Below are 11,422 nucleotides of genomic sequence, written 5' to 3' on the forward strand. Positions count from 1 at the left end.
GAGCCTGCTTTACTATTGGAATAACATTAATATTTTGTGGATCATAAATAAGACACATTCCCTAGGAAGACAGGCATTTCCACATGTATTTTACAAGCACACCAGAGGTGGTATTCATCAGGTTCTGACCAGTTCTGGAGGCTGGTAGCAGAAATTTTGAAGAGTTCGGAGAACTGGTAAATACCACCTCTGACTGGCCCCGCCCCCATCTATTCTCTGCCTCCCGAGTCCCAGCTGATCAGGAGGAAATGGGGATTTTGCAGGAACCTTCCCCTGGAGTGTAGAGGGAATGGGGATTTTACAGTATCCATCCCCTGGAGTGGGGTGGGAATGGAGATTTTACAATATCCTTCTGCCATGCCCACCAAGCCATGCCACGCCTGCAGAACCGGTAGTAAATTTTTTTGAATCCCACCACTGAAGCAAACAGAGATAAGTCAGTGCCTTCCTAAGCATAAGAATATACTACAAATATGATGCTGATGTCCATTTTTTTCCTACAAATTCATGGAGATCTAATACATACCCTAAGTGGATTCCCACTCCTGGACCCTGAAAAGAGATTTTCACAAGTATTTTAAGACGGAAAGTAGATAAGGCCAGCTCGAAAACTCAGGGCCCTCCTAAGCATAACGATGGGCTGCGAAGTTGTTAGTGATATCTATTTTACCATCTGAATTCATGGAGACCTAATCATAACCCTAAGTGGATTTGCCCTGCAATGAGATAATCCCATGTACTTTACCAAGAAACGTAGCTAACCCTTAGCTGACATGGTTAGTCTGCACCCTCCTAAGTACATCAATGCACTATGAATCTATTGGCAATGTCTTATTATACCTGGAAGAGAAAAATGTAATGAACAAACTTAGAATCCATAGCCATTTCTGGTAGTGGACATTGACATACTGTGAAAAATCTTTCTGATTCAGAAAATATTGTGTTATTAAAATACCAACATAATTCTAATTATTCTCTTGCTATTAAAGGATGGTTCTTGATTGTCACATTTGGTTCATTAAGGAATGTTTCTTTGGCCACTTTCTTTGCTGCTTAGTTTCCTGGAGTGGTCACAGCAGTCTGCTAACTATTTTGCAACAATGTGGGACAAGTACACTAATGGAGCTCCACTGCATGGCACCTTTTGAGAGTTAAAATGGCTTTGATGTACAAAACAAACAGATGGCAAGCTCCTTTTGGGAATGATTGAGAGTTTAGTATTTGCCATGTGGTACATAAATGGGAAGTGAATTACTACTGTAGGAAGTTAGCACCCACCCCTTTCCTGGAAGAGTGAAATATTTTAGGAAATATGAAAAAGGCAGAATATTATATTTTCCTAGGATAAGCATGTTTTGAAGCAGCTCCCATCTTCCTGCCCCCACCCTTTGTCAATGGGCCATTAAGGCCTGGGTCAGTCTATTCTACATAACAAAGATCTATCTCCTTCAGACAGAGCCATAGTAGGAATTGCCAAAGATCCAACAAAGATAGGATTAACCCTCTACACAATAGCAGCAGAAACTCACCACATGTGACCTGGGAAGCACATGTGACCATCAGCCAGCAAGACCCCCACCCCCTGGGAGTCTGACAACCAATCAGAGTACTCTTTCTGGGCCCCAGGAAGTTCAAAGCCAGAGAGAGCATAAAACCTGAAAAACTCGCTGTATCTGCCTTTTTCTGTTCAGGAACTCAAGCCATGTGATCCTGTCCACCATTAAACCATCTTTCCAAGCAGTCTCCATGTCTCCAGTGTCTTTTTCCCCACTTGGAGCAGAACCCAGAAGGATGCTTCTTCCAACACTACATTTACTAGAGGTATTCCAAGTAAATTTGTTAATGAAAGGATTCTTGAAATCATTTAGGAGATAATTAAACATCTGTCTTTCTTCCTACTGTCCATCCATAAAAGGACCATCATAATTACCTGTTTTAAAGATGCTATGATTTAAATTTAGCTATTTAAAAGTCAGTAGGATTTAATCATGATTAACAAATCCCATGGATCTTAATTTGAAAAAAAGATCTGGATGAATTAATAGTTGGTCTCACTACTAATGTACCCTTTGGTTCCTATGTAAAGTGTGATTAGAAAGAAGAGGCATTTTTTTTTTTTGCAATGAACAGAAGCATGGTTGCATTTTATTTCAATGAATTTGAAAATGGCCTGGAAATAGGACTTTTTTTCCTTTTTCTACAGCGCTCTATAAACTATTTTTATTCTGTGACCCGAATAGTAAGACAACTGACTGAGAATACAACATTCAGGCTGTTTTCAAGGCTTGCTGTTTCTGTATTGACAATGTGGAAAGAGACATGAGACCCTGTGAAGAGAAGGGAGACAACAAATACTGTACACCTAAGCTCTAAAGTGAGAATCAGAAATTGATTTGGTTAACATTGGAATTGAAAATAAAAATATGCAAGGCATTGTGACCTTTTTTTAAGGCTTCCGATTAATAACAATCCTCTGAGACAGAATAAATTGACAGCTGAAATGTATTTCTGGTTGAGCACAAATCTGAACTTGTGTATCTCCAATCTAGCGAGTCCATTGCCCATCTTAAAACAGGAATGAGCAGCCTGAGACTCAAAGGCTCCATAGACCCTGCCCCCTTGAAGTCTTTTTGGCTGTAAGCACACAATAGATACAAATTCAACGTAAACCGCTCCAAACTTGATTGCAGAAAATACCACTTCAGCAACAGAGTGGTCAATGCCTGGAATGCACTACCTGACTCTGTTGTTACAACCTCAACCCCCCCTAACTTTAACCTTAAACTGTCTACTGTTGAACTCACCCCATTCCTAAGAGGTCTGTAAAGGGTGTGCATAAGCGCACCAGCGTGCCTTCCGTCCCTGTCCTATTGTCCCCATTTATTCGTACCCATTTCCTGTATTAATATCCATGCTGTGTCCACGAATAATACCTATTCCTGTTATCTCATACATGTTTGACAAAATAAATAAATAAATAAATAAATACAGTGAGGTGTTTTCCAGCTGTTTTGATGATTGCAATATAAGCCCTCAAACAGGTTTAATTAAAATAACAAAGGAAGTTCAAGAAGAAAGGGAAAAACCTAGCCATACATTTCCTGCCCATTTTGCATTGGGAATCTTCTACCTTCCCCCATCCGCCTCCAACAAAAAATGTTAAGTGTAGCTTCTAAGCAAAAAAAGGTTGGCCACCAGATTTAGATGCTTATTTCTCACTTGAGACTGCTATGTAAACAGTCAGGCAAAATAACTCCCTTGACAGTGTCACCCCAAGGCCCTGCTTAAAGGAAGAGGATGGTTCCTCTCAATTTCTTCCTCACAAAAACTACCCCGAACTGCAGCAAATTTTTGTTTTTAATTTGCATGTTGTTGAACCTGTGAAGAAAGAATAGTAACAAACATTTTTGAATTAGGAATTCATTTTGCAAACTTATTTTTGTGCATAATAGTTTAGGTGGCAATTTTTATTTTATTTTTTCCCTCAAGATTTGAGTTTTCTCAGCTCAAGATTTCTAGGACTTAAAATGTTACAGGAAAACATAACTCAAGTAAATTCTGATGCAACCCACCTGATCTAAAGGAACACTATGTAGAAGAATTGCAGTGATTCTTGCTTTCTGCTGGAATAACAGAGAACCCTCAATATGCATCATTTCTTGAAAAATAAATTTAAAATAATGGCATATATGTAAGGGAAGTATTGATAAGGTTTTTTTTATTATAACATCAATATTATTGCATAAGAACAAGTAAAAACATATAAAGGCTCCTGAATTTGAAAAATATAATTGTGTATTATAGCTATTCCATCAAATTATTCTTCGTGTGATAGATTTATGCCCGTAGCAAGCCTCCTTAACTCAACAATGCCAATACCCACTAAAGAGAACTTGCAGGGCCAGCAGATATTCATTCCTTAATAAACTTTGATATACACTCATGACAACCAAAGAATCAAAATAAAGTAGTTGAGGAAGCACAAGTGACAGTTTGGAAGGAAATTCTTTGCTGTAAAAAAATGATCTTGATAGAACACTAGAAGCGAATGGTGGGCCAATTGGAGATGCATTTTGGAGGTAAATGACTATATAGACACCAGGTCAAAATGGCAATTGTCCAGAAATTTGAAAACAATTCTGAAAATGAAAGGGATTTTATTGAGCTGCTCTTTCTGAACTGGCAATACAATTTATAGGACAGAAGATGAAATGGAAATGCTGATGGTAACAAAATATTTAATTTGTTGCTTTAAGCACCCACTATTACACAACAGGGACAGTTGCCAACACTGCATGTTGCCATCTATTTTTTATTAAGTTCTTTGGAGCATTGGGGAGACTCTTGGACAGGAACAGTCGGCAATTTTTGTCATATCTCAAAGGAAATGCAGAATTAAAAGGGGAAAAAATGTATATTGCCTGATATCACAAATCCGATACTGCTTGATATTCCAGATTACAACCCAAAGCAGCTGACAACTTGACAATTATGACAGGATCATTTTTCCCAGTGGTATCTACTCATGTCACATGCTCTAAGAAGGGCACAATCTGGGTCCACCTTCTGGAAACAATGTCACCTTTGTGGACCCAGGAGATGTGCCTTCTTTGTGCTGGCACCTGCTTTTGGTTGGCCCTAAAACTCCAGGTCATTAGAAAGGGGTCAAGACCTTACCCTTTCCTTGGGCATTTAGGTCAGGATGAGTACAGTTCCCATCTAGTGAAACAACTTGGGAGTCTCTGTTGGCCAATTATTTGTTCTTGCTTTTCCTTATTGGTTGCCACCCAGAATTGCATTGTTTGAGTTGGGTGGTGGCCATATCAATGCTTTAAATAAGCCATCAGTTTTTTAAAATATAACAAGAGTAATAAGACAGCAGCAAAAACTCAAGCCATACATAAAATACAAAATGAAGAATAGGATAGGATAGGATAGGATAAGATAGGATAGGATAGGATAGGATAGACTAGACTAGACTAGACTAGACTAGACTAGACTAGACTAGACTAGACTAGACTAGAATAGAATAGAATAGAATAGAATAGAATAGAATAGAATAGAATAGAATTCTTTATTGGCCAAGTGTGATTGGACACACAAAGAATTTGTCTTTGGTGCATATGCTCTCAGTGAACATAAAAAGACTAGATACAGAAGCAGAAAGATAAGATAAATGAGATCTCAGAAAAGCTACCTCCTCCTTTGTCATTAAAATGAAAATATTTAAAACATTTTTTTAGAGTAATACATTTCATACTACAGTTGAGAAAAGGGCCAGCCTTTTGTATCTGTATATGCCTTTAGATAGCAAGGAAACTGGGAAATTGATTGGGATATGAAGAAATGGAGTAGATAAAACATGCAGCACTCTGCTTTTTACGGCTTTTGAATTGTTCCCAGGAGCAAACAAACAATGATAATTGGGGAAAAACTACTCTGAAGAGATTTGCTCAATTCTGCCAGTTCCTGAGACACTTCTAAGTTAGCATTCTGGATGACAATGCTAAAACTTCCAGAGGCTTTTCAAGGGCAGTGTCACACACAGAATTCATTGCTCAAAGGTCTCTATTGCATGACTATCACAATAATAATTGCAATTAGTTTAAAACAAATTCACAATCAAGGTAAGACAAGCATACCTCTCTGCTGCTCAGATACACAGCAATTCCAACATATATGGAGGTATTAACAATGTGCAGAAGCGGTTTGACAAGGAAGAGTCAAAGGATATTTTTCATCAAATAAACATACTGATTTCCAATAAAATAAATGGGATTTATACATGCTTAGCTCTTAAATGGGCAGACTATGGAAGAGATCATATGGCTTACTCCCAAAGGAAGCAATTGTTTGTAATGCACATAGGAATATGAGTAAAGAGTCTATTATAATTATTTCATGAATTATTTAAACATTCATGTCCTTCTAGATCAGGGGTGTCGAACTGGCGGTCCACAGACCAGATGCATCACGCACAGGCCACACCTATTCCAGCTCCACAAAGGGGAAAAACATCATGATACATCACGTGACAGCAATGTGACGCTGCAATGTTTGACACACATGTTCTAGATTGTGGCTTAACAAGTAAAATAAAAATATAGTAATAAATCTGATATGGTTTGGTTTTGATTTAGCAAGAAATGCTAGCACAGCTACTAATATATGATAATTATGGCTTCTTCAACAAATCATCATTAAAAATGTTGCCTTTATGTTATGTATGGCTATGGCCCATTATACATCAGACTCCCAAACCTGATAGTGATTTCTACAAGGAGATGACCCTAGCTGGAATAGATTCCAGGATAGTGTTTTTCAAACTTGGCAAGTTTGAGATATTGAGAACTTCTAGAATTCTGGGAGCATGCTGACTGAGGAATTCTGGCAGCTGAATCCACACTTAAGTCCTAAACTTGTCCAGTTTGAAAATACTGCTCTAGAGCTTTCTAAATCTCTTTTTCTGGTTTCATCTACAAGGTTGTTAGTGCCACGTCATCATATGAAGATGGTAATCTAGTTGCTGAAGGCTTTGACATATGCCCATGATGGCGAACCTATGGCACGTGTGCCACAGGTGGCACGTGTAGCCATATTGGTGAGCATGTGAGCTCAGCTCTGGTGCGCATGTGTGCCAGCCAGCTGATTTTTGGGCCTTTTGGGCCCACCTGAAGTAGGGAAACAGGTCGTTTCCTGCCTCCAGAGGGCCTCGGGTGGTGGTGGGGAAGGCCTGTTTTTCTCTCTTCCCAGGCTCCAGAGCCTTTCTAGGAGCTTGGGGAGGGCAAAAACGGCCTCCCCCCCCGGAGGCCCTCTGGAGGCAGGAAACAGCCCACAGATGGCACATGTGGCCATATCGGTGGGCATGTGAGCTCAGCTTTGGCACACATGCGCGCCGGCCAGCTAATTTTTGGGCCTTCTGGACCCACCAGAAGTAGGGAAACGTGCCATTTCTGGCCTCCAGAGGGCCTCTGGGGATGGGGAAGGCCATTTTTGCCCTCCACAGGCTCCTAGAAAGGCCCTGGAACCTGGGAAAGAGCAAAAAACAGGCCTTCCGGTCCACCGGAAGTTGGCAAATGGGCTTTTTCCGACCTTTGGAGGGCCTCCGGGGGGAGGCTGTTTTTGCCCTGCCGAAGCTCCTAGATAGGCTCTGGAGCCTGGGGAGAGAGTAAAATGGGCCTACCAGGCCCACCGTGCCATCACATGCCAGGAGCTGGAGTGGGGAGTGGGGGAAGGGGGTTTCGCAGACATGCGTGGGGGCATAAAATTATGGGTGTGGGCATGCATGCGTGCGACCCCCCTACTCCTGGCACACGATGGCTAAAAGGTTAGCCATCCCTGAGATATGCTATTGATGACTTCTTCCTTTACCATCTAGCCCCTTCTCTTTGTTCCTATTTATGAGTCACCATGTTGGAAAGTAACATCTGTACTTTTAGAATAGGCATCGAATGTAAGTTAAGTTGTGGGGTCTTTGTTGCTGTCTGAGCTTATTGGTTTTCTTCTTTCTTCTTTCATAACTAAACTAGGTAATATCCTCAATGCTAGGGCTTGTTGTGACTCCGACCCCCGAGGCCGACTTATCAGAGGGAGAAGGCTCCGAACATGAAGGAGAGGAGTTGGCCAGGCCTCCCTCTCCAGGACCCTCCTCTCTGGCAATGCCTCAGGTGTCTCCCGAGGGAGAAGAGATTGGCCAGGAGCCAGGTATCTCCTCACAGTCGGACAGTGACGGAGATAAGTCTTGGCTGGATATATGCCAGCGTCGGAGAGACAAGCGCACGCAGCAGAAAAGGAGGCGTGCCAGAGATTAAGCTGAGTCACTGGACCACACCCCACAGGGGATATAAGGGGGTGAGGTGGCCATTCAGACTCTGTGACGGACAAAACTAATTACTAGCGAGTCACATTGTATCTTTGCAACAACGATATCTGCCTTGGATTTAATACGGACTGGACTTGACAATTCTTAAACTGTGTGTATCTTGTTTGGCTTTATCTGTCGGAGGAACAACCCCTCCCTTTATGGGTAAAGTTCTTGGCAAGCAGCTCTGGGTTGCTGCCAATCCTCTTATCGAAAGAATTTGTTGTCTGCCAGTTTTATTTAACCCCTGGATATCTGTTTGTGTGCATGTGTGAGACGGGGACAGAACAGGGCTGATGATGTTATCTATTTTGATAATGAAACATCTGCAAGAAACCATCATGCTCAGAAAGCACCAAGGACCAAGCTCAGTTTGGGTCTAGGTCTAGGACAACTCACTGCAGCCAACTCACCACCGGACAACTTGCTGCAAGAGAAAAGTTACATAATATATTGAAGAAATGGTGGAACAGAATCATTAAAGAAAGGATGCAAAAGGAGGAACAAAATGAAATGTGAATGACATTTAATGTAAATGAATAATTAAATAAAATTGTTGAATTGTCCCGTGGTGAATTGTCCTAAGGCATATTGGCCTCGGTGAGTTGTCCCCTGGCAAGTCAGCTGTGATGAGCTGACTACAGTGATTTGGCCATGGTGAATTGGTAGTAGTGAGTTGGTTACTGCAAGTTAGCCATGGCGAGTTGTCCCATTTTGGCTCAGTGCAACCCTGAGATATAAATACTCTCTTCTTTCATTAGATTGCTAACTATTGCAATAAAACAAAAGTGATTGCCAGTTAAAAACACTATTTATTCTTGAAAGGACCAATTCAATGTGTTTAATAGAGCCATTTAACAATGTAATCATAAACAAGAAGGCTTATTTTGCCTTTTCTCACGGGGATTTCCAGATGAACATCATGTAATCCGTACATAGCCCTGATATGTGTTTGATATTTTCTGCCCATTTCTTTATTTACTGGGATGACCTTGATGCAGATATTGATGAGCAAAACTATCAATGACACCAGTAAATGCTATCCTAATCTGGTACATAACTGCTGCAGAACAAGAAAATTTTTGCCAGTTAAATCAGCCAAAGGAGCTATCTTTGACTTTCCCTTAAAATGTGTCTAGGCAGCTTTTATTGAGAAAACTTATACGTACAGGGTAGGTTATATGGCACGTGGCAAAGCTGGCACTATGAGCTATTTCTAGGCCATCCTATAGGTCTTGCATATGCATAAGGTAAAGTAAAGGAACAGGAGTAGCAGGAGAAAAGGATTAGAGGACAATACCTATTATTCTTGTCTTGAACCATTCAAATTAGGCTGCTGTACTAAGTTTCAGTGGAGGATCCATTGTTGTTACTAGAGTTAAAATACTAATTTCCAAGTCAGTTTCCATATAGGAAATAAGAGGTGATGAGGCATGCTAGCTCTTGTCCACTGTGCACAATAAGTTGTTAGTTCGGTTTAGTGGATTTCTTTTCTTCTGTATCAGATTACTTTGGCAATCAGGATTGATAGCTAGTCTCTGCCACTGCATTACTCTGGAACTAATGCAGTTCTATCCAGTGTTTCAGAAGGATAGTGGTGGTTGCTTTGAATGACATTGACTGACCCCTTATGCACCCCCAAATGCCTTCTCCATTCCAAGAACATCCAAGGAACAGCTCTCATAAAGCCAATAATTAATATGGTGCTTTATTGTGTCATGCATACACAAGCTTATCCTCATTCACATACAGTTTGATTCTCATCCATGCACTTTTTAAATTACAAAGTGGTTTTTGGAAACACATGTCTCACTTTGTTAAATACTCTTTCTCAGAAGTAATGTTTCTTTAGACATGAATCTCTTTCCCAGATGAATTACTATTTCCAATAGTAAGACAGAAATTACCTAAAGTAGAAAATAATGTGTGGTTATTACATTACACACTAAGATGCTGATTAGAATTCAGGGCAGGAATACATTTGTTTGATGTTGGTTGGCTTTTTCTCAAGTGCCCTACATGCATAGGAAACAAAGAAAAGGCCTCCAATTTTTGCAAACAAGTAGCAGGCTCATTCAAAGCTGCCACGCTTTATTTTGTCACTGATTCAGCAGTACATAATGTAGCTCTTAAATGAGAGTCTGACCTTGACTATGTACTGAAATGTGTAAAAGTGTCAAGGAAGAGATGGTGGAACAGTTAACAAGCAGTGCTGTTCAAGGGCAACATTTCATATAGGAAAGGGTCAAAAGGAGAAAGCAAGATATATGAATGAATGAAAAAGGAGCAGATAAGATGCAGGACAGAAACCCTCATGAAAACTAAAGCAACTGATTATCTATTCTGTGCGGTATTTATTACTTTAACAATGCAATTTAAATTTGTATACTAGGAATCATCATTGGAGCCAAAATGAAAATAAATGTACCAAAGTAATAGTAACTACTATATATATATATATATACTGTATATTTTCTTCCTAGCATTTTTTCACAAGTGCAGGGTTTGCTTTTTTCAACACTTAGTTGATCCATTGGTTGCAATAGGAATTGACTAACCAGCTTGTCTAAGCAAGCTGATGTCATGGGTTGATACAGAGTGATTGGTTCAAAGTCACCCAGCTAGCTTTCATGCCTAAGGAGGGACTAGAACTGACAGCCTCTTGGTTTCTAGCATGGTGGCTTAACTGGCACCATTTGAGAAGGAATAAAATAAAAAGCAGACATTAAATTGTCTGCTACAATGTCTTGTCTATCAACGACTTCTTCAGTTTTAACCACAATAGTACATGGGCAAACAATCGACACAAACTCAAAGTAAACCACTCTAAACTCGATTGCAGGAAATATGATTTCACCAACAGAGTGGTCAATGCCTGGAATGCTCTACCCAGTGGTGAAATCCAAATTTTTTTACTACCCGTTCTGTGGGCGTGGCTTGGTGGGTATGGTGTGTCTTGGTGGGTGTGGTGTGTCTTGGTGGGCATGGCAGGGGAAGGATTCTGCAAAGTCTCCATTCCCACCCCATTCCAGGGGAAGGATACTGCAAAATTCCCATTCCCTCCCCACTCCTGGGGGAAGAATATTGCAAAATCTCCATTCCCACCCCACTCTGGGGTCAGCCAGAGATGGTATTTGCTGGTTCTCAAAACTACTCAAAATTTCCACTACCGGTTCTCCAAAGTGCTCAAAATTTCCGCTACCCCTTCTCCAGAACCTGTCAGAACCTGCTGGATTTCACCCCTGGCTATACCTGACTCCATTGTTACAGCCTTAAACCCTCACAGTTTCAACTTTAAACTGTTTACCATGGACCTCACTCCCTTCTTAAGAGGTCCGTAAAAGGGGCGTGCATAAGTGCACCAGCGTGCCTACCATCCCTGTCTTACTGTCCCCATTTATTTGTATTTACTTCCTTTGTTTATGTTTATGTTCATACCTCTACTTGTTATCTGTACATGTTTGACAAACAAACAAACAAACAACAAACAAACAAATTACAGGTAGTCCTCAACTTACAACAGTTCACTTAGTGACTCTTTGAAGTTACAATGGCACTGAA

Source organism: Pantherophis guttatus, chromosome 3 (genome assembly GCF_059756535.1).
Source record: "Pantherophis guttatus breed Tessera chromosome 3, ASM5975653v1, whole genome shotgun sequence".
Lineage (NCBI taxonomy): Eukaryota > Metazoa > Chordata > Lepidosauria > Squamata > Colubridae > Pantherophis > Pantherophis guttatus.